At 33.3% G+C, this 22,442-nt stretch overlaps 1 protein-coding gene across 1 annotated transcript in view; it reads right to left on the bottom strand.

Moving 5' to 3' along the window:
• Positions 1-431: 431 nt before the first annotated feature.
• Positions 432-22,442, bottom strand: part of LOC117683839 (E3 ubiquitin ligase TRIM40-like) — a 43,769-nt gene continuing 21,758 nt past the window's right edge. The window contains exon 2 of the transcript XR_010710369.1: positions 432-855. The gene's annotated coding sequence lies outside the window, so the exon portion shown is untranslated. The remainder of the gene's footprint in view (positions 856-22,442) is intronic.

Below are 22,442 nucleotides of genomic sequence, written 5' to 3'. Positions count from 1 at the left end.
TGTGTCCATTGTGTAGTTGTGTTCTTCTGTTTTAATAGATAATTCTGATAGAAAGCCAAAGTGTTTGCATATGTTGTGCTTGTCAATTTTCTGGGGGAAAAAGCTTGGTAAAGTGGCCGTCAGTTTAGGTGGCAATCTTCTGAATTCAGCATTTCTGGATTTGTAGGCAGAGACAAGGCCGACGTCATCGGAATTTAATATTTTTTTCAGATCTGCAATTGTCTGTGTGATATCAGATAGCATGTGTTTGATTTCTTCTTCATGTTTATTTAAGGCAGAAAAGTATTTGGAGTCCGTTTCATCAAGATCAGATTTTAGTTTCTTGATAATTACATCTATTTGTCTGTGCATTTCTTCTCCATGTTTGCTGATATCCGAGGCAATTTTCTGTGAAGATGTTTTAAGGATAGCTCTCTGAACCGGGATACTTGATGCAATCTCTTGATATTTGGGAAAAATTAACTTCTCTAATTCTTGTAAATCTTTCTGTAAAACTGACCTCTGTTTTTCCAGTATTTTCACTATGTAGACAAATGTATGACCTTGATGTTTTGTGGAAGAAATGCACTGCGCACAGATTGGAATGTTGCATTGTTCACAGTAATTTTCACATATTTTTGAAGAATGATTTGGGCATTTAGTTGTAGATCCTCGCTTTTCAAACGGTACAATTTTGTGTTCTTTGGCAAACTCGGAAAGATGTTCCCCCACACATGCTTTACATAGATGTACGTGGCAAATGTCGCAGTATACATAGGAGGAACAGGTGTCTCACAGAGATCACACCGTAACACATCCTGGGCGCTACGTCGAGGGTCCATGGTCAAGTACTGTAACGGGTATTTATTAAGAGTTCTGCAAAACAGAAATCATAAATTATCAAATTAAGATTTCAAAACTTTTTACACAAAATAACTCATATAACTTCAGCAAAATCCAGTAATCTGAAAGTAGGACACAAATATTGTTAACGTTCTCGATTTTGACCTTTTTTTGTAGATCAGTTTTTTTTTTACTCGACGACTGATAAAACTGGTAATTTTTATGATACTAAATATATTTACAAATTTCTTAGATTTCATCCCTTTCCCCACCAATTCCTTTATCACAAACATGGCATTAACCCTATTGTGTAACATGGCGACTGTCGAATTTATTCCAGGTCTATCGATACTATCACGTGTTCAAATTTAAATGCCAAGGCTAGTGGTGGATCTATGGGAGCGCTTTAGTTTTCTTTTCATAAGGCCAACTACATCACACCTCTGATAATTTATGTATATCCGATTTTTACACAAAAATAATAGTTATTTAACTGTGAATTGATCACCTTTTTTCAACGTCCCATGGCAAGTATTTAACACCCTTTTTTCTCTTCATTTAACTCAAGGATGTCCCTGATTATTCATATTGCTTCAGACAGTTTCTGTTGGGATTTTTGTACATATTTTGTTAGATCATATATTATTTTGCCATAATCAGGAGTGTTGATACCCCGCAATTTACACATTTCCCTTCATTGTTATCTGGGCTTTTTCCTCGCATATATAAATGTGCAACACTTCTACATGTACGACTGAAGTAATTTACACTTTGTCGTGGAACAAATTATCTGAAAAATATTCATTTGGAAAAATAAATTTCGATTTCTCTATTCAATGAATTTACCCTCGAATCCCTGGAAGCTTGTTTTATGTGGCTGTTTAATGTTTATAAATTTATACAAAAAAATTTCAATCTTTCAGACGTTTCTTATTAAGAATGCCTTATTTTCCCCAAATACAAATGTTAAATAGCTTTGTGAATGCCTATAAAACATATTTAAATAATTGTAATTGTATGATTATGTTACTAATGTAGTTTTTGATCATCCATTGAGGATTGATATGTTTTAATAATCGTGATGATATCGTATCGTCAATAACATCTTCATACTTCATATGCGTGTCTAAATATTATTAATATTAAATTTTCTCATATTCACCGATTCTAAATATCAGTGAGCGATGAAAACCTTATAAAGAATCATTATTTTTCGGGACAGAGTTTTAAACACTCAAAACATTAGTTATAAGATCAAAATCAAACTATATAACTCCAAGGTAAGGGCAAGAAAAGATACATGAGAATTTTTAAAACTAAAGGAAAATAAACCGTTTCTACGTATACGCCTTTAAAACTGTACTGCCAATGGTATGTACAAGTCATAATATTTATTTTGTGTTCATTGATATTAAATTGCATTTTAGCAACTGATATTGCCCCCATTTATTAAAAAAAAAAAACAGTGTAGGCACGCTTTCCAAAAAAAAATAATATACATTTTCTTTCACAATCACCAATATTTCTATCATTGATTTGGCATTATATTCCAATATAATCCACTGCATATAATTTACGGGATTAAATACAAGCAGAAGCTACAAAAAGTTTTATTGGATTTAGAAATAGTTTATAAAAATGAAAACGGATAATCATATAAACTGTGGGTTTCAAAAATCATGCACGGATCTAGCAGGTGGCCGGAATGTTTGAAACTCAACCTTATTAACTTCACATATAGTATAATTACTGAACATAGACCTTGAATATCATCCTTCGGAGCTCCCTCTAAACACCCCCAATCTAGAGCAGCACAGGTTTACGCACTTGAAAAATAGATTACGTATTGCAGGGCAGCGATTTATATATGCTTATTTTAATCATATCGATAAAAATGACAAACGCCAGTCACTGAGATTTTTTTAAGGTTTTTGCGAAAGTACTTTTTGTAATCCATACGCATACCTTAAGCATTTTAATATAACTTTCTGTTTTTAAAATGCAACTTATAGAGATATTGCATTTCCTTAAATATTTTTTCCAAATGAAGCATATGGCAAAAAAACCTTATTTGATTAATAATAAAGGTTAAAAAAATTGAATGTTGACTTCTTTGTCCTAATACTGTAAACGTGGTTATATTGACGAGTTCAAAATTTGACGATATTTTAGTAAGAGACAATTGGCGAGTTTTAATTTTGACGAATTTTTGAATAAGAGTAAGAGTTATCTATCTTTGATTTCTTATAATACCAGGGTTAGAGTTATCTTTCTTGCGAACTCTTTTACAAGCGTTGGTATTATAAAAACTTTACTTTGATTGAAAAAAAAGTCTGTACAGATTTGATGGAATAAAATTGTTCTTTATATTTTGTTTTTATTCGATATTGCCTGAGGTAATAAAGTAGGTCAAACACGGCATGATAATTACGCATGCAAAGTTATTATAGAATGTTGTGACGATTAAGTGATAATTGCATTTAAAACATGCTTGTTTAGATTTTATGGGTTTTTTCAATGCTAATTACGTGTTTTTATAGCTATTTTCATAAATGAATCATTAACTTTGTATATATCTAGTCCTAACGGGATAATGCCGATAAAAAATTCTGGTATTAATACGCTATATATATGATGTGAAGTTTGGCGAGTGGAAATTTTGACGAGAAAATAAAATTCGCCAACATAGTCAAAATTAACACATCGTCAAAATTTCCACGTTTACAGTATGACGTACTTTTGATGCACACGATTTCAACCAGTAATGAAATTATTTAAAAGTCTCAAATTTTTACTCAAATTATTAAAGACCTGTCGGGAAAATCTTATCAATGAAGAAAACATTATGAGTAATCTTTTTAAAATAATGTGCAATTTATTAAAAACACTGTTTGCTAGATGATACAAACTATTTTGCATGTACAGACCTTTCAAAGTAAAAGTGACAAAAAGTGTCAACTGAAAAGCAGAACAACCCTATACATGTATAACCGATATACTCACTAACATGTTAAAACGGACATTATACAAAAAATATAGAATCACAGGGGTTGTTACAATTCTTTTTTGAATTTGTTTATTGTTTTAATGCGTGAAAATAAGATTTAAGGTATGCATGAATGTGATACAAACCTATACAAAATATATTCAGTTCATTTACATTCTTCACATAAAGAGTTTAAGCTAAAAAAAAAATTGACATAGCAAAAGAGTAGAAATTATGGCTAAATTTTTCAAATGTTGTTTACTATAAAATTAACAGATAAATCAGTTATATTTAATCTTGAAAATAATTGACACGATCTCGTATTTTCAGGTAAAAAAAATAATCAAAGTACATGTACTTAGGTTAGAGATAGACTCAGCTTCGTTATTCTTATCTTACTCGAAAAAAATGTCAGTATGGCTAAAAGCGTAAAACCACAACCTATGTAATGAAGACAATAACTTTTTAAAAACTTTCATATTTCATTATAATATTCATTTTATACGATATGTTTACTAGTGATATATAAATTATAAAGAGTTGTATGGTTTAGTTAGTTAACTGATCAAAAGAAGTACAAGATATCACATATGTTATTACAACAAGTCTTATCATAAGGTATAATATACTAGTACATTTATACTAGTGTAACAGAGACACTTATTGCCTCTGCTGAGGTTTGAACCTGGGTCCATTGGCTTTGACATTTTCAATGGTGTCTGAGGGCTCCACTTCCAGTGTGATGGTTTTGCCAGTCAGTGTTTTGACAAAGATTTGCATACCTCCTCTCAGACGCAAGACCAAATGGAGGGTGGATTCTTTCTGAATGTTGTAGTCGGAGAGAGTGCGACCATCTTCCAGCTGTTTACCAGCGAAGATCAATCTCTGCTGATCTGGGGGAATTCCTTCTTTGTCCTGGATCTTGGCCTTGACATTTTCAATGGTGTCTGAGGGCTCCACTTCCAGTGTGATGGTTTTGCCAGTCAGTGTTTTGACAAAGATTTGCATACCTCCTCTCAGACGCAAGACCAAATGGAGGGTGGATTCTTTCTGAATGTTGTAGTCAGAGAGAGTGCGGCCATCTTCCAACTGTTTTCCGGCGAAGATCAATCTCTGCTGATCTGGGGGAATTCCTTCTTTGTCCTGGATCTTGGCCTTCTCCTGGGGTTCCTCCTGATCCGTCCTGGGGTTCCTCCTGATCCGTCCTGGGGCTCCTCCTGATCCGTCCTGGGGCTCCTCCTGGTCCGTCCTGGGGTCCTCCGGGTTACGCATCCATCGTAGGGCGCATCTGCTTCAGTATGTATGTCCAGCCAGTCCCAACGTGGGCGCCATTGTAATGATGGTGTTATTGTAGATAAAGACAACAACTCCAACGTAGGGTTCTCTATTATGACTTTATATTATATCATAAGCTCTATGTGTGACACAAAGCCTAATTGATCTGCATCTGCATGATCCTGATATATTCTTCAGGTATGGAATAGTCTATAGATTTCTTCTTGGTCTTAAGCTTAACACATCTGGTCAGTATGAAGATCAGATCAAAAAGGACAAAGCAAAGAGAGGGAATTTAAAGGACCAATGAAATTGAGAATTCAAAAATAGAATTGACCATGTGATATATAATTAACTAAAACAGGTTTACACTGACCATAATGACCATTGTGATGTCATACTATATAAATAACTATGTAGCTATTTACATACTGTTAGGTTGTACATAAAGTTGTTTATATTGACAACTTTTATAGTAAATACTGTGAACTTATAATTTATAGAACTATTAATTAATAATTTCATGATAATGAAATTATTACTTAATTAATATGAAATATCACCCTATCACACTAGCATAATTATGTGCTGACATGTATTAAACATCAGCATATTCATTGTCGTTTTTTACATTCAATATGTATATTCCTGGTCATTTAACATGCATTTGGAAAATATGAACACTATGATTACTTGTAATATTGAATTTTCTTTACTTTACATAAACTGTTGTCAGCCACAAAGAGATTGTCTCTTGTGTCTACACATCGACCGAAAGGTTTCTCCAAATGGCAGTTGTCAATAAATCGGAGAAACTGGCCGTCTCTATCGACAATGTGGATACCGTGGTTGGCAAGATCTGCTATCAGGATATGACTTTGGCTGTCTGTAGTGATGCCATATGGATCGAATGGTTTCTTTGTAGAAGAGGGAAGACCAGTGTACGTAAATCGGAATTTCCCTGCCTAGTTGACCACCACTACTGCATGTGCTTCCTAATCAGACACACATACATCTAGGTTTTTGTTTTCGGTGCTGTATTTAGTATAAACACTTGATGAATAGAGAGATTGTCCATTGTCATTGTACTGTATACTTTGTTTTTCATTTGAACCAGAATAAGGCACAACTTTAGATGGCGTTATCCTACAATTACTTTCCATAACCACCAGGAGATCACCAGAGAAGGTATTAGAGACACCACGGGGTCTCCATCATTGTAGTGTGACCACTGTCTCTATTTCTTTATTCCTCACAATGTTGATATAAAAATTATATGAGCCCAGTACTATCAAGTCCGTTGATTATTAATAATACTCACATTTAAGAAGATGTTTCCCTGTATTAAAAAACGTCTTAAAGGTTTTTCCGAAAGTATTTTTAGTAATCTACACACCCAGCTGAAGCATTTTAATCGACCTTTCTGTTCTCAAAGTGCAACTTACAGATATATTGCATTTTCCTTCATTGTTTTTTCCGAATGTAGCATGTGGCCAAAAAAACCTTATTTGATTTAAAAAAAAAAAGGTATTGAAAAATTAGAATGTTGACTTTTTTGCCTTAATACGACGTAGTTTTCATGCCCAAAAATTCAACCAGTAATAAAATTAGTTAAAAGTATCAAATTTTTACTCAAATTATTAAAGACTTGTCGGAAAAATCTTCTTAATGGAAAAAAATAAAAGAATGAGTCATTATTAAAATGTTAAATATCGCATGAAATAAACTCATTTTGTGCAAATAATTATTAACACGATTTTCAAAATGATTCACAATATGTTGAATGTGCAGACCTTTAAAGTACAAGTGACCAAAAATGTCTACCGAAAAGCAGAACAACCCTCTACATGTATAACTGGTATACTCATTGACATGTTTTAAACAGACATTGTACAAAATATATAAAAACACAGAGGTTGTCATAATTCTTTATTGAAACTGTTCATTGACGCAATGCGTGAAAATAAGATTTAAGGCGCACATGAATGTTATATAAAGCTATAAAAAACATAAATATTCAGTTCATTTACATTCTTTACATAAAGAGTTAAGGTTTCAACAAAATTGGACTTTCAGCGAAAGAGAAGAAATTCTGACTAAATTTTTCAAGCGTTGTTTCATTGAACTATTTTTGGCTGTACTATAAAATTAACAGGTAAATCAGTTATATTAAATCTTGAAAATAATTGATACAATATCAAAGCTTCATGTTAAAAAAATCACCAAAGAACATGTACTTAAGTTAGAGATATTTAGACTCAGCTTCGTTATTTTTATCTGACTCGAAAAAAAATATGTCGGTATGGCTAAAAGCATACAACCACAACCTATGTAATAAAAACAATAACTTTTGAAAAACTTTCATTTTTCAATATATTATTCATTTTATACGATATGTTTACTCGTAATATATAAGTTATAAATAGGTGGATAGTTTAGTCAGTTAAATTGATTAAAAGAAGTACACGATAACACATTAGTTATTACAACAAGCCTGATCATAAGGTATAGTATACTAGTACATTTATTTAACACTAGCATGACAATGTGCTGACATGTTTTAAACATAAACATATTCATTGTCGTTTTTTACATTTATTATGTATATTTCTGATCATTTAACATGCATTTGGAAAATATGATTACTATGATTACTTGTAATATTGAATTTTCTTTACATCACATGTGTTGCGATCAGCCACAAAGAGATTGTCTCTCGTGTCTACACATAGACCGAAAGGTTTCTCCAAATGGCAGTTGTCAATAAATAGGAGAAACTGGCCGTCTTTATCGATAATGTGGATACCATGGTTGAAACGATCTGCTATCAGAATCCGACTTTGGCTGTCTGTAGTGATGCCATATGGACTGAATAGTTTCTTTGTAGAAGAGTGAAGACCAGTGTACGTAAACCGGAATTTCCCTGCCTGGGTGACCACCACTACTACACGTGCTTCCCAATCAGACACACATATATCTAGATTCCTGTTTTCGCTGATATATTTAGTAAAATCACCTGATGAATAGAGAGCTTGTCCATTCTCATTGTACTGTATACTTTGTTTCTCAGTGAAGTCAGAATAACGCACAACTTTTGATGGTGTTTTCGAATCATCATTGTACATAGCAACCAGGATATCACCAGAGGAAGTACTACAGACACCAAGAGGTTTCCATCCCTGTAGTGTGATAACTGTCTCTATTTCTTTATTCTTCACTATGTTTACAGTTCTATTTTGTTCATCTGTATATACTAGATCTCCAGTTTTTGTGACTGCTAAGTCCGCTGCACAGTTTGCTGACTTGGTTTTTATCGACTTTAAGAGTCCTCTCTGGAGGTTGTACAGTTTCAAAATGTTGTCGTTGCCCAGAATCCAGATGTCCTCATCACTCAGACAGGACAGATTTTCAGCATGTTCATAATCGGTGTTTGTCTCTGTGACGATCTGAGGCACATCAATAAGGGACCTCTCTGGGAAAGAGCTCTCAGTGCTCGAGGAATCCATTGTGTAGTTATGTTCCTCTGTTTCGATAGATAATTCTGATAGAGAGCCAAAGTGTTCGTATAGTTGGTGTTTGTCAATTTTCTTAGGAGAAAAGCTGGGTAAAGTGACCGTCAGTTTAGGTGGCAATCTTCTGAATTCCGCATTTCTGGATTTGTAGGCAGAGACAAGACCCACGTCATCGGAATTTACCAATTTTCTCAGATCTGCAATTGTCTGTGTGATATCAGACAACATATGTTTGATGTCATCTTCATGTTTATTTAGGACAGTCAGGTATTTGGAGTCCATTTCATCAAGATCAGATTTTAGTTTATTGATAATTACATCTATTTGTCCGTGCATTTCTTCTCCATGTTTGCTGATGTCCGAGGCAATCTTCTGTGAAGCTGTATTAAGGGTACCTCTCTGAACTGGGATACTTGATGCAATCTCTTGATATTTGGGGAAAATTAACTTCTCTAATTCCTGTAAATCTTTCTGTAAAACAGATTTATGTTTTTCAAGAATGTTCACTATGTAGACAAATGTATGACCTTGATGTTGTGTAGAAGAAGTGCACTGCACGCAGATTGGAATGTCGCATTGTTCACAGTAAAGTTCACATATTTTTGAGGAATGTTTTGGGCAATTAGTTGTAGATCCTCGCTTTTCAAAGGGTACAATTTTGTGTTCTTTGGCAAACTCGGAGAGATGTTCCCCAACACATGCTTTACACAGATGTATCAGGCAAATGTCGCAGTACATAGGGGGAACCGGTGTCTCACAGAGATCACACCGTAACACATCCTGGGCGCTACGTCGAGGGTCCATGGTCAAGTACTGTATCGGGTATATATTGAGAATTCTGCCAAAATAAACCCAGAAATCAAAAAACAATCGAATTATGATTTCAGAACATTGTACACAAAAAGGCTGATATAACTTGCAGCAAAAACCAGTAAAATGAAAGTAGGACACAAATATGGTTAAGTTCTCGATTTTGACCTTTTTCGTCTATTTATTTTTATCTTAACGTGTTATTAACTGATTAAAAGATCGATTTTGTGATGAATTAATAAACAATTCTTACGTTTCATCTCTTCCACACCAAGTCCTGAATAACAAACATGGCTGAAATCTTTCTACTGTTACATGACGACTGACGTATCGTACGATAGTATCACGTGTTCAAATCTAAACGCCCAAGATAGTGGTGGATCATTGGGGCGTCCCACTTTCTCATTTAAATGGGCCAACTTTACACTATGGGTAGATAAGGCATCCCATATCTAATAATTTGTTCGATTTTCACATAAGAATAATAGTTATCTTTATTACAATTAAGACTATTACAACTCTGCAACAACACACAAGCTTATGATAAAAGGAACAACCATGCTTATTTTAAAGGTTGTAATATACTTCAGTGTAAGCTACATGAACATGTTTCAAAGTATTATAGTACGCATAATAAGGCATTAAATTTGTAAACGTTATATAAATATATATATTTTAGATAAATAAAAATATGATTATTTTTTATTAAATTGTAATTTGATATAATTAGTAAACATAATTGCTAATGTAAATAACGGTTGGAATGTGTGAGTTAGATGAATAGTCCCCGCTTTTCAAATGGTTTGTAAATTATAAGTAGTAGTTACCCCATATAATATTGTTGGTTATGTGCAGATACCTGATGGGCGTGGTCTTAATGACACGAGGGAGCGTAGCTCCCGAGTGTCCTTATGACCACGCCCATCGGGTATCTGTACATAATCAACAATATTATATAGGGTAAGTTACTTGTACCATAGTTTACGATTATTCATTATATCTTATTATTATAGTTATATCGGGAGTACACTTGCCTCTAAACAAAACGGTGCCAATGAGCTGGTCTTTATATATGTACAATGTACTTCGTGAATTTCAAAAATGACTTTCTATCCCCGACAAAGATTAATTATTCTTCATTTAAAAATAAAAAATTCATAGTTTTAATGAATAGATCGACATTTCATTGTTATATTTTTATTTCATATTCATTCATTTTCCGACCTATAGTATTGATATTTGCTTCAAAGAATAAAATCTTTTAACACAATTTCATATGTACGAACCCTACATGCTTCTGTTTAAACAATTGAAATCAAATTTAAATTGATGAATGTAATTAGTTTTTCAAATTGTTTTTTTAAAGTGGCTGAAAAATCATGTACATATATATTTTGAACAAAATCAATCAATAAGCAAAAAAAAATTATTTGAAAAATGTATGTCGCGAAACCGTGAGTGGTTAATGTCAAATTCGATTGGCTACCGCTATCCACTCTGTTCACAAGTTTTCTATTCAAACACTTTCCTATCACGTGATTGACTTTCTATAAAACCTTTAAACAGGATACTTCTAGTTTATTTAACACGCGTTTCTCTACTTGTCCGCACACATGGAGAGGAATATTAAAATAGAGTCTTTCTGACAAAGCCATTGCCGATATTGTTTTGTCTCGAGCTAAAATTGAGATTTATTCGACGAACCAAGTTAGTCGAGTCATTTATCCGTGTTGAGTTTTTGGCAATTTGTTCTGGAGGAACTTCTTACTGTGGAGTATTATGGATGCGCTAAAAACAACTTTGTTGATGTTGTTTTTACTCGAGATAGTGGGCGGAGTTAAAAAAAAAGTGTGGGGTATGTACATATAACCCGCACTTTTAACAATAGAAAACTCGCCAAGCTATGGTACAATAGTCGATAATACTCCGTACGGCGTCCCTTTAATTATATAGCCCACACTTCTTCACTACTTAGCTTATGGCATCACATGGTGATGCCTTACCTGTCCAGATCCTGGTGTAAAACACAAAGGGACTTACTTGTTTTTGCTCGCATAAAATTAAAAACTTCCGTAGCTTAATGAAAAAAATATTTCTATCAAAATATTCATTAAGTACAATTTTATATGGGCTTAATGTAACAACAATAAAATGATATTCACTAGATAGGTATTTATTACTTCTTCATGAATAATTGCGTTTGCAATTCATATAGAAACACAGAAGAATAAAATATCCATGCCCTCCTTTCATTTTTCACCAGTATATAAACGAAACTTTTGCAGTTATACTTCAAGGTTTAATCGTACAAAATACAATCATCCAGTTTGATATGAGCCCAATACTATCCAGTCCGTAGATTATTAATTCTACTCACTTAAGAAGGCTGTTCGCTGCATTAAAAAAGTCTTTAAGGTTTTTGCGAAAGTATTTTTAGTAATCTACACATATAGCTTAAGCATTTTAATTGACCTTTTTGTTCTGAAAGTGCAACTTACAGAGATATTGCATTTTCCTTAATTATTTTTTTTGAATGAAGCATATGGCAAAAACCTTATTTAATTAAAAGAAATGTTAAAAAAAATAAAATGTTGACTTTTTCGTCCTTATACGACGTTGATTTTATGCACAAGAATTAAAACAGCAATAAAATAGTTAAAAGTCTCAAATTTTTACTCAAATTATTAACGACTTGTCGGAAAAATCTTCTTAATGAAAAAAAATTAAAATTACAGGTGACCAAAAATGTCTACCGAAAAACAGAACAACCCCGTACATGTATAACCAATATACTCATTGATATGTTTTAGCAGACATTGTACAAAAAATATAAAAACACATGGGTTGTCATAATTCTTTATTGAAATTGTTTATTGGTGTAATGCGTGAAAATAAGATTTAAGGCGTACATGAATGTTATATAAAGCTATATAAGAACATAATTATTCGGTTCATTTACATTCTTTAGATAAAGAGTTTAGGCTCAAATAAAATTGGAATTTCAGCGAAAGAGAAGAAATTATGATTATTTTTTTTAATTGAACTATTTGTGGCAGTACTATAAAATTAAGAGGTAAGTCAGTTATATTCTATCTTGAAAATTGTTGATATGATATCAAAGCTTCATGTAAAAATAATCACCAAAGTACATGTACATAGGTTAGAGATAGTTATACTCAGCTTCGTTATGTTCATCTTACTCGAAATAAATGTCAATGTGGCTAAAAGCATAAAACCACAACCTATATAATATAAACAATTAATAACTTTTTTGAAACTTTCATTATAGCTTTGAATCATGATTTTTTGAAGTATACACTCTCATAACTGCAGCGGTGTGTGCATACAAATTGAGTAACGCGCGTTAGCGCGTTATGAAAATTTGTATGCACACACCGCTGCAGTTATGAGAGTGTATACTTCAAAAAATCATGATTTAATGCTTATACAGGTAACTCTCGATAGCTCGAAGTCCATGGGTCCGAGGAAAAACTTCGAGGTTTCAAGAGTTCGAGTTTTCAAGAGTTCGGAATTTTCCAAGTTGACCGACGGGTTTTAAAATTAGTCTTACCAGATGTAATGATTCAGCCATTTATTTAGTGCTAACCTTACGCACGTGCTTTAACAACGTTTTCTTTTCAGTAAAATATACAGAAATGAATGTTTTTCTTTAAAACTGAATAAAACAACTATTAAATAAATTCATAATAATTATTTATTTTATGCATCATATTAAGACCAGATTGCTCAGTACTACTGTACTGCGAGACGATCGACATGTCATAAATGTGATAACTGAGTACCACCCATTGTTCCCACTGTACAGGTCCTTCACCAGCTGTAAGAACTTGTTCAGCAATAATCATTATAATGACTATAATGCTGCTAAACATAATTTTTACAGTTTTATAATTTTAAATTTTGACCATGGCTCAATTTCATCGTTTCGTCTCAATTAATTTCTCATTTTCATTGCGTCTCCAAATTATCGTAAAACGGTTGGTGTTGATTATAGTTTAGGTATCTGTATGGGCAATCATTAAACAATTATCACCTTGCAGGACAAGTGTCGCCTAAATAAACAACCCGTGACACGGGTCCCGCGTCTAACGCCTGGAGCAATTTAAATGACCAAGTAGGTGTTAATTAGGTATAGCGCTTGGAGATACAGGGCGACTTCGAGGTATCAAGAATAAAAAACTATAGATTATGAATAACGGGACTTCAGTTTGACTTCGAGGGATCAAGGGTTTCGAGAGATCAAGAGTTCGAGAAATCAAGAGTAAATTTGCTTAGTTATATAGGGGAAAAAATCGGGACCCTAGACTCACTTCGAGCGATCAAGAACTTCGAGGGATCGAAGTTCGAGCCATCGAGAGTTACCTGTATTTACATTTTTTAAATTCTTGCCTTGTTTGCAAATGTGATTCATACCTTAAAATTCCTATCTTATCCTAAGGGTAAGTTAATATTAATGGAAGAGCCACAGTAACAGCCACAAGCATGAACTTTGATTATCGCTTGTGACGTTGCAGTTTACAGCGTTCAACGTTTGAGACGTCATAATAAAACTCGTCAATTTGACCTTTGACTACTTGTTGCATTTAGAGGCATTTGAAGATCACAGAATTTAATGGGAAAACACAGTAGAATGTAAATATATTTCAATATATTATTCATTTTATACGAAATGTTTACTAGTAGTATATAAATTATAAATTGGTTGATAGTTTAATTAGTTAATTGATCAAAAGAAGTACAAGATAACACATTAGTTTTTACAACAAGCCTCATCATAAGATATAGTATACTAGTACGTTTATACTAGCATAACTATATGCTGACATGTTTTAAACATCAGCATATTCTTTCTCGTTTCTTACATTCAATATGTATATACCTGGTCATTTAACATGCGTTTGGAAAATATGAACACTATGATTACTTGTAATATTGAATTTTCTTGACTTTATATCTTTTGTAATCAGCCACAAAGAGATTGTTTCTTGTGTCTACACATAGACCCGCCGGTTTCTCCAAATGGCAGTTGTCAATGAATTGGAGAAACTGGCCGTCTCTATCGACAATGCAGATACGGTTGTTTTCATGATCTGCTATCAGGATATGACTTTGGCTGTCTGTAGTGATGCCATATGGATTGAAGGGCATCTTTGTAGGAGAGGGAACACCAGTGAACGTAAATCGGAATGTCCCTGCCTGGTTGACCACCACTACTGCACGTGCTTTCCAATCAGACACACATATATCTAGATTCCTGTTTTCCCTGATGTATTTAAAACCACCACCTGATGAATAGAGAGCTTTTCCATTGTCATTGTCATTGTACTGCATACTTTGTTTCTCAATGAAACCAGAATAACGCACAACTTTTGATGGTGTTTGCCGATGATCACTTTCCATAACAACTAGGATATCACCGGAGGAGGTACTACAGACATCACGAGGTCTCCACCCCTGTAGTGTGATCACTGTCTGTATTTTTGAATTCTTCACTATGTTCAAAGTTCTGTCCGAGTAATCAGTATATACCAGATCCACGTTTCTTGTCACTGCTAAGTCCACTGCACAGTGACCTGACTTGATTTTGATTGACTTTAATTATCCTCTCTGGAGGTTGTACAGTCTTAAAATGTTGTTGTTGCCCCGAATCCAGATGTCCTCATCGCTCAGACAGGACCCAGTTGCAATATATTCACAATCGGTGTTTATCTCTGAGATGATCAGTGGAACATCAAGAAGGGACTTCTCTGCTGGAGAGTGCTCAGTACGTAGTGTGTAGTTGTGCTCTTCTGTTTCAATAGATAATTCTGATAGAGAGCCAAAGTGTTCGTATATTTGGTGCTTATCAATTTTCTTAGGAGAAAAGCTTGGTAAAGTGACCGTCAGTTTAGGTGGCAATCTTTCGAAATTTCGCATTTCTGGATTTGTAGGCAGATATCAATCCCATGTCGTCGGAATTTATCAGTTTTCTCAGATCTGCAATTGTCTGTGTGATATCAGACAGCATATGTTTGATGTCATCTTCATGCTTATTTAGGATAGTCAGATATTTTGAGCCCATTTCATCAAGATCAGATTTTAGTTTCTTGATAATTACATCTATTTCTTTGTGCATTTCTTCTCCACGTTTGCTGATATCCGAGGCAGTCTTCTGTGAAGATGTATGAAGGTTACCTTTCTGAACCGGAATATTTGAAGCAATCTCTTGATATTTGGAAAAAATTAACTTCTCTAATTCTTGTAAATCTTTCTGTAATGCTAACCTCTGTTTTTCCAGAATTTTCACTATGTAGACAAATGTATGCCCTTGATGTTGTGTGTAAGAAGTGCACTGCGCGCATATTGGAATGTCGCATTGTTCACAGTAAAGTTCACATATTTTTGAAGAATGATTTGGGCATTTAGTTGTAGATCCCCGCTTTTCAAACGGTACAATTGTGTGTTCTTTGGCAAACTCGGAAAGATGTTTTCCCACACATGCTTTACACAGATGAATGTGGCAAATGTCGCAGTACATAGGGGGAACAGGTGTCTCACAGAGATCACACCGTAACACATCCTGAGCGCTACGTCGAGGGTCCATGGTCAGGTACTGTAACGCGTATTTATTGAGAATTCTGCAAAAAAAAACGGAAATCATGAACTATCGAATAATGATTTCAGAACATTTTACACAAAATGGCTGATATAACTTGCAGCAAAAACCAGTAAAATGACAATAGGACGCAAATATTGTCAAGTTCTCGATTTTGACCTATTTTATCGATCAATTTTTATCTTAACATGTTATTTAATGATAAAACGGTCTATTTTGTGATGAATTTATTACACAATTCTTACGTTTCATCTCTTCAACACAAATTCCGGATCCTGAATTACAAACATGGCTGCAATCTCTCTACCGTTACATCGCGAATGCCTTATCTAACGATAGAATCACGTGTTCAAATTTAAACGCCCAGGTTAGGGGTGGATCATTGGGGCGTCCCACTTCTTCTTTTAAAACTTTACAATATGGGTAGATAAGGTATTCCACCTCTAATAATTTGTTCGATTTTCACATAAGAATAATAGTTCTCTTTATTACTGTAAATTGTTCGCCTTTATTCAACGTCTCAAAAAATTGACACCCCTTTTTTTTCTTCACGTAACCCACTGTCTTTTTAAAGTGTTTTTTTTAATTCATTCAGTTGCCGTTATAAATAAATATGTTGTTAGGTGATATAATATTTTCCCCTAATCAAGTGTGATGATACACGCAAATGGCATTCCTCTCTTCATAACAAGTGCTCTCTCCGCAAATATATAGATCTGCAACAACACAACTGAAGAATTAACACTCTGTTTTGAATTATATAAATATTCCTTGAAAAAGAATATGAATTTCTCAATTATGTAAAATAATCTTTGATATCATTCAAGCTCCCTTGCGTGTGTTTAATGTTCATGCCCTACATATTTAGGGGGCATAGAGTGCTTTTATTATTTTGTGTCGAAATGTACGTCTCTGTAATTACTTTAATTACAGAATATTTTAAAAACGATAATTTGAAGACAATTACAACTCTGCAACAACACAAAAGCTTATGATAAAAAGAACTTTTTAAAAACTTTTTTTTATGTATTGTAGATAAATAAACAATTATCATAAATTATTATTATATTGTAATTTGATATTAGTAAACATATTTGCAATTGTAAATAACGGTTGAAATATGTGGATCAGGTGAATAGTCCCCGCTTTTCAAATGGTTTTTTTTTTTAAATTATAATAGTCGATGATACTCCGTACTGCGTCCCTCTACTCATATAGCCCCAACTACTTCACTACATAGCTTATGACATCACATGGTAATGCCTTACCTGTCCATATCCTGGTATAAAACACAAAATAACTTATTGTTTTGCCTGCATCAATTTAAAACTTCTGTAGCTTAATGAAAAAAAAAATATTTCTGTTAAAATATTCATTTAGTACGATATAATCTCGGTTAAATATAACAGCAATAAATTGATATTCACTAGATAGGATTTATTTCTCCTTTTCTAAATAAATGAGTTTGTAATTCATATGGAAACAGACAAAACTGAAATCTCCACGCTCTTATTCTATATTTCACCAGTATATAAACGAAACTTTTGCAGATGAAGATATGCATTCATTTTAAGTTTATAATTTTAATATATATTATAAAGATTTGGTTTCATTATTATAAAGGTTTGATCGTAAAAAATACAATCATCTTATTATTTGATTAAAAATAAAAGTAAAAACAAAATTTTAATTAGAATGTTGGTTTTTTTGTCCTAATACAACGTAGTTTTCATGCATAAAATTCAACCAGCAATGGAATTAGTTAAAACTCTCAAACTTTTACTCATATTATTAAAGACTTGTAGGGAAAATCTTATTAATGAAAAAAAAAAATTAAAAGCATGAGTCATTATTAAAATGTTGAATATCGCATAAAATAAACTAATGTTCTGCGAATTCTTAAAAACACTATTTGCTAAATGATCCAAAATATGTTGAATGTGCAGACCTTTCAAAGGACAGGTGACCAAAAATGTCTACCGAAAAGCAGAACAACCCTCTACATGTATAACCATTATACTCATTTACATGTCCAAAGCAGACATTGTACAAAAAATATGAAAACACAGGGGTTGTCACAATTCTTTATTGAAACTGTTTATTGATATAATGCGTGAAAATAAGATTTAAGGCGTACATGAATGTTATATAAAGCTATATAAGAACATAATTATTCAGTTCATTTACATTCTTTAGATAAAGAGTTTAGGCTTAAACAAAATTGGAATTTTACCAAAAGAGAAGAAATTCTGACTAAATTTTTCAAACATTGTTTCATTGAACTATTTTTGGCAATACTATAAAATTAACAGGTAAATCAGTTAAATTTAATCTTGATAATAATTGATATGATATCAAAGCTTCTTGTAAAAAAATAAATGTACTTTGTTTAGAAATAATAAGACTCAGCTTCGATATTTTTATCTTACTCTAAATTTTTTTTTTCAGTATGGCTAAAAGCATAAAACCACAACCTATGTAATAAAAACAATAACTTTTTTGAAACTTTCATATTTCAATATGATATTCATTTTATACGATATGTTTACTAGTAATATATAAATTGTAAATGGTTGTAAAGTTTAGTTAGTTGATTGATCAAAAGAAGTACAAGATAACACATTAGTTATTACAACAAGCCTGATCATAAGGTATAGTATACTAGTACATTTATTTAACACTAGCCTAACAATGGGCTGACATGTTTTAAACATAAACATATTCATTGTCGTTTTTTACATTCATTATGTATATTTCTGATCATTTAACATGCATTTGGAAAATATGATTACTATGATTACTTGTAATATTGAATTTTCTTTACATTACATGTTTTGCGATCAGCCACAAAGAGATTATCTCTTGTGTCTTCACATAGACCGAAAGGTTTCTCCAATGACAGATGTCAATCAATCGGAGAAACTGACCGTCTCTATCGACAATGTGGATACCATGGTTGTCAAAATCTGCTATTAGGATATGACTTTGGCTGTCTGTGGTAATGGCATATGGATAGAATGGTTTCTTTGTGGTAGAGGGAAGACCAGTGTACGTAAATCGGAATTTCCCTGCCTGGTTGACGACCACTACTGCACGTGCTTTCCAATCAGACACACATATATCTAGGTTCCTGTTCTCACTAATGTATTTAGTATAAACACCTGATGAATGGAGAGTTTGGCCATTGTCATTGTACTGTATACTTTGTTTTTCAGTGGAGCCATGCAGAATAACGCGCAACTTTTGATGGTGTTTCCCAATCATCATTGTTCATAACAACCAGGATATCACCAAAGGAGGTACTAGAGACACCACAAGGTCTCCACCCCTGTAATGTAATCACTGTCTCTATTTCTTTATTCTTTACTAGGTTCACAGTTCTATTTGTTTCATCAGTATATACTAGATCTCCACTTTTTGTTACTGCTACGTCCTCTGCACGCGTACCTGACTTGGTTTTGATTGACTTCAGTAGCCCTTTTTTGATGTTGTAAAGTCTCAATATGTTGTCGTTACCATGAATCCAGATGTCTTCATCATTCAAGCAGGACACATTTTTAGCATATTTTAAATCTGTGTTCATCTCTGTGACGATCAGTGGAACATTAAGAAGGGACCTCTCTGCTGGAGAGTGCTCAGTACCTAGTGTGTAGTTGTGTTCTTCTGTTTCAATAGATAATTCTGATAGAGAGCCAAAGTGTTCAAACATTTGATGTTTGTCAATTTTCTGAGGAGAAAAGCTTGTTAAAGTGACCGTCAGTTTAGGTGGCAATCTTCTGAATTCAGCATTTCTGGATTTGTAGGCTCAGACAAGACCCACGTCATCGGAATTCACCAATTTTCTCAGATCTGCAATTGTCTGTGTGATATCAGACAGCATATGTTTGCTGTCATCTTCATGCTTATTTAGGACAGTCAGATATTTGGAGTCCATTTCATCAAGATCAGATTTTAGTTTCTTAATTATTACATCTATTTCTCTGTGCATTTCTTCTCCATGTTTGCTGATATCCGAGGCAATCTTCTGTGAGGTTTTATTAAGATTAGCTTTTTGAACCGGAATGTTTGATGCAATCTCTTGATATTTGGGGAAAATTAACTTCTCTAATTAAGGTCTTCCGTTTCCAACGGAAGACCTTACTATTATTCTGAAAAATTTTCAAATTTCTTATTATTTTTTTTTTCTTCTAGACGCCAACTTTGATCCTTAATATCTCGCTCGTTTGTTCACCGATTGTTTTGAAATTTTCAGGACTGACAACATGCCGCGTGATGTTGTCGTTGCATATTTTAGTTGAGGAAAATCCCCATCCGGTTTTGAGTTATTCCCCTTTTAGTAAAATTTAACGACTTCTTTTGTCCAGGGGGGTTTAGCTATAACGATGACTGGCAGAGTCTCAAAGATGGGCTGGTTTGGAAGCTAATACATTGAATTTGTGCGAGATATATTTTATTTATTATTTAAATGCAAATAAAAGGGGTGGTTTAGATGTTGAAACAAAGGTAAGAAAAAAATTCAAAAAAATTCGCGTATTTTCCGTGTTAGTTTTTTACCTGATAAAAATTTGTTATAACATGTATTTTAAAAGATCTTGGTCTTACCAAGACCTTTCATTCGGTATACAGAAAAAGGGGCTGGCCCCTATAATTAGGGAGTTAGATGCGTCAAAAGTTTCTTGTCAATAACTTGTAAAGGAATAAAAATTTCTAAAGCATTATTGAAGCAAAGTTGTAAAGAAATTAATTTTGAATCCTTCCGTGGTATTCAATTTAATGTTTTCGTAATTTATAGCCAGTATTTGCAGAAACAATTGTTGTCAGTTCGGTCCATTTTTGTGGGGGTGTGCACGTTTAGGAGGTTATGAAAGGGCTTTTTGTAATGTACTAACTGATACATGCAGCGCGCAAAAATAATTCTACATAAAGTTCCCAAATGTTTTCATTCAAATGTACATATTCAATTCATAAAGATGAACCTCTTTGACCTTATTTTTGTTGTTTGTTTCATAACTGTGCCCCTTTCTATATTTAGATGCATTACGAGACTCAGGTAACCGATCGATAGAAGAGTCGCTAGCTGTATTCAGGCCGTCGCCTTGACGACAGTGCATATGCTTGTAGAGCTGGACGTACACACGTTTAACGCCCCACTGTGTTACTGTAACAGAGACATTTTGAATTGTTTCAGTACTGGGAGATGTGTTAATAAAATGGTTCGAATGCATGGTAATTAAACTCAACTTTTCTACAGTACGTATACACGGCCGTCATATAAAGCACAATGTGTATTACTGACATGACAAATGTACGCTGGCAATTTAAACGAACGCAGGATTGCTCCCGATAGAACATTTCTTTTAAAGCAAAACAAAATACTGATTTCAGATGGATATAATATTATCATCGTGGAGATGATTTTAAAAAGTGAACTTTATATTCGTATACGATAATATTTGAATCCAAACCCGCTATTTTTAAGTAACGGTTATTAGGGATATTAATTATGACTTGCCCCGCGTTTCACGTTTTTTACTTGCAATGCATCTACAAACGAAAATACCAAACAACCTTCGGCAGCAATTTATAAATTATTTATTACATACTAGTACACAATATTAAAGAGATAATTAACTAAATTTTGCTTTATAATTGTACTCGATATCTTCCGTGGAAATAATGGCATGGAAAAAATGTTGTTCAATGTTCATCAAAAACGATGTGTAGCCTTAGCAATCGAAAATAATTAACAAACTGTATATTGATAGATTGACACATTAACAAACATTCAGACCCGCAATGTATTTTTTGCAAATTCTATAAAATGTAGACTCAATAAGTGAATTTTTCCGTTTGGGGTATTTTGAATCACATGTGTACGCTACATATAGATTAATAGCCATATAGATAAACACCTTCAGTGTTGAATTTTTAAAAGATATTTTGTATTTGCAAAGCAATGCAATTTATTCAATGGAAGCATGCATGTATCAATTAGGCTATCTTATAAGAAATGAAATTTAATTTTCGCTGCGGATCATAAATTATTAAACTGAACGTGCAGAGTTTAGAAGCAATTTCAATCTTTTTCTTCGATCGAGTGCATGTACCTGTACATCACTGGAAATTAAATCATTTCATTATTTTAAATCATTTTAGGAATGTACATGTATCCAGAGGCGGATCCAGCAATTTGAAAAGGGGGGGGGTTTCCATTTGATAAAAACCAATATGTGCAAAATTCATCATTTGTCAATAAACAAGGACTTTTTGCACGTTTTCCGTGCGTATACAACTGTATTTAATAAACATTTATCTCATCACTATTTAATTCACATCTATTTCAACAGCAGAGTGCACTGCATTATTAATCGTTTTGCCGTTTAGGTTTAGGTAAGGAAGATTTGCATAATATCTAGCCTAA

Source organism: Magallana gigas, chromosome 10 (assembly GCF_963853765.1).
Source record: "Magallana gigas chromosome 10, xbMagGiga1.1, whole genome shotgun sequence".
Lineage (NCBI taxonomy): Eukaryota > Metazoa > Mollusca > Bivalvia > Ostreida > Ostreidae > Magallana > Magallana gigas.
The sequence above is the reverse complement of the archived record's forward strand: the minus strand, read 5'-3'. Positions and strand labels throughout refer to the sequence as shown.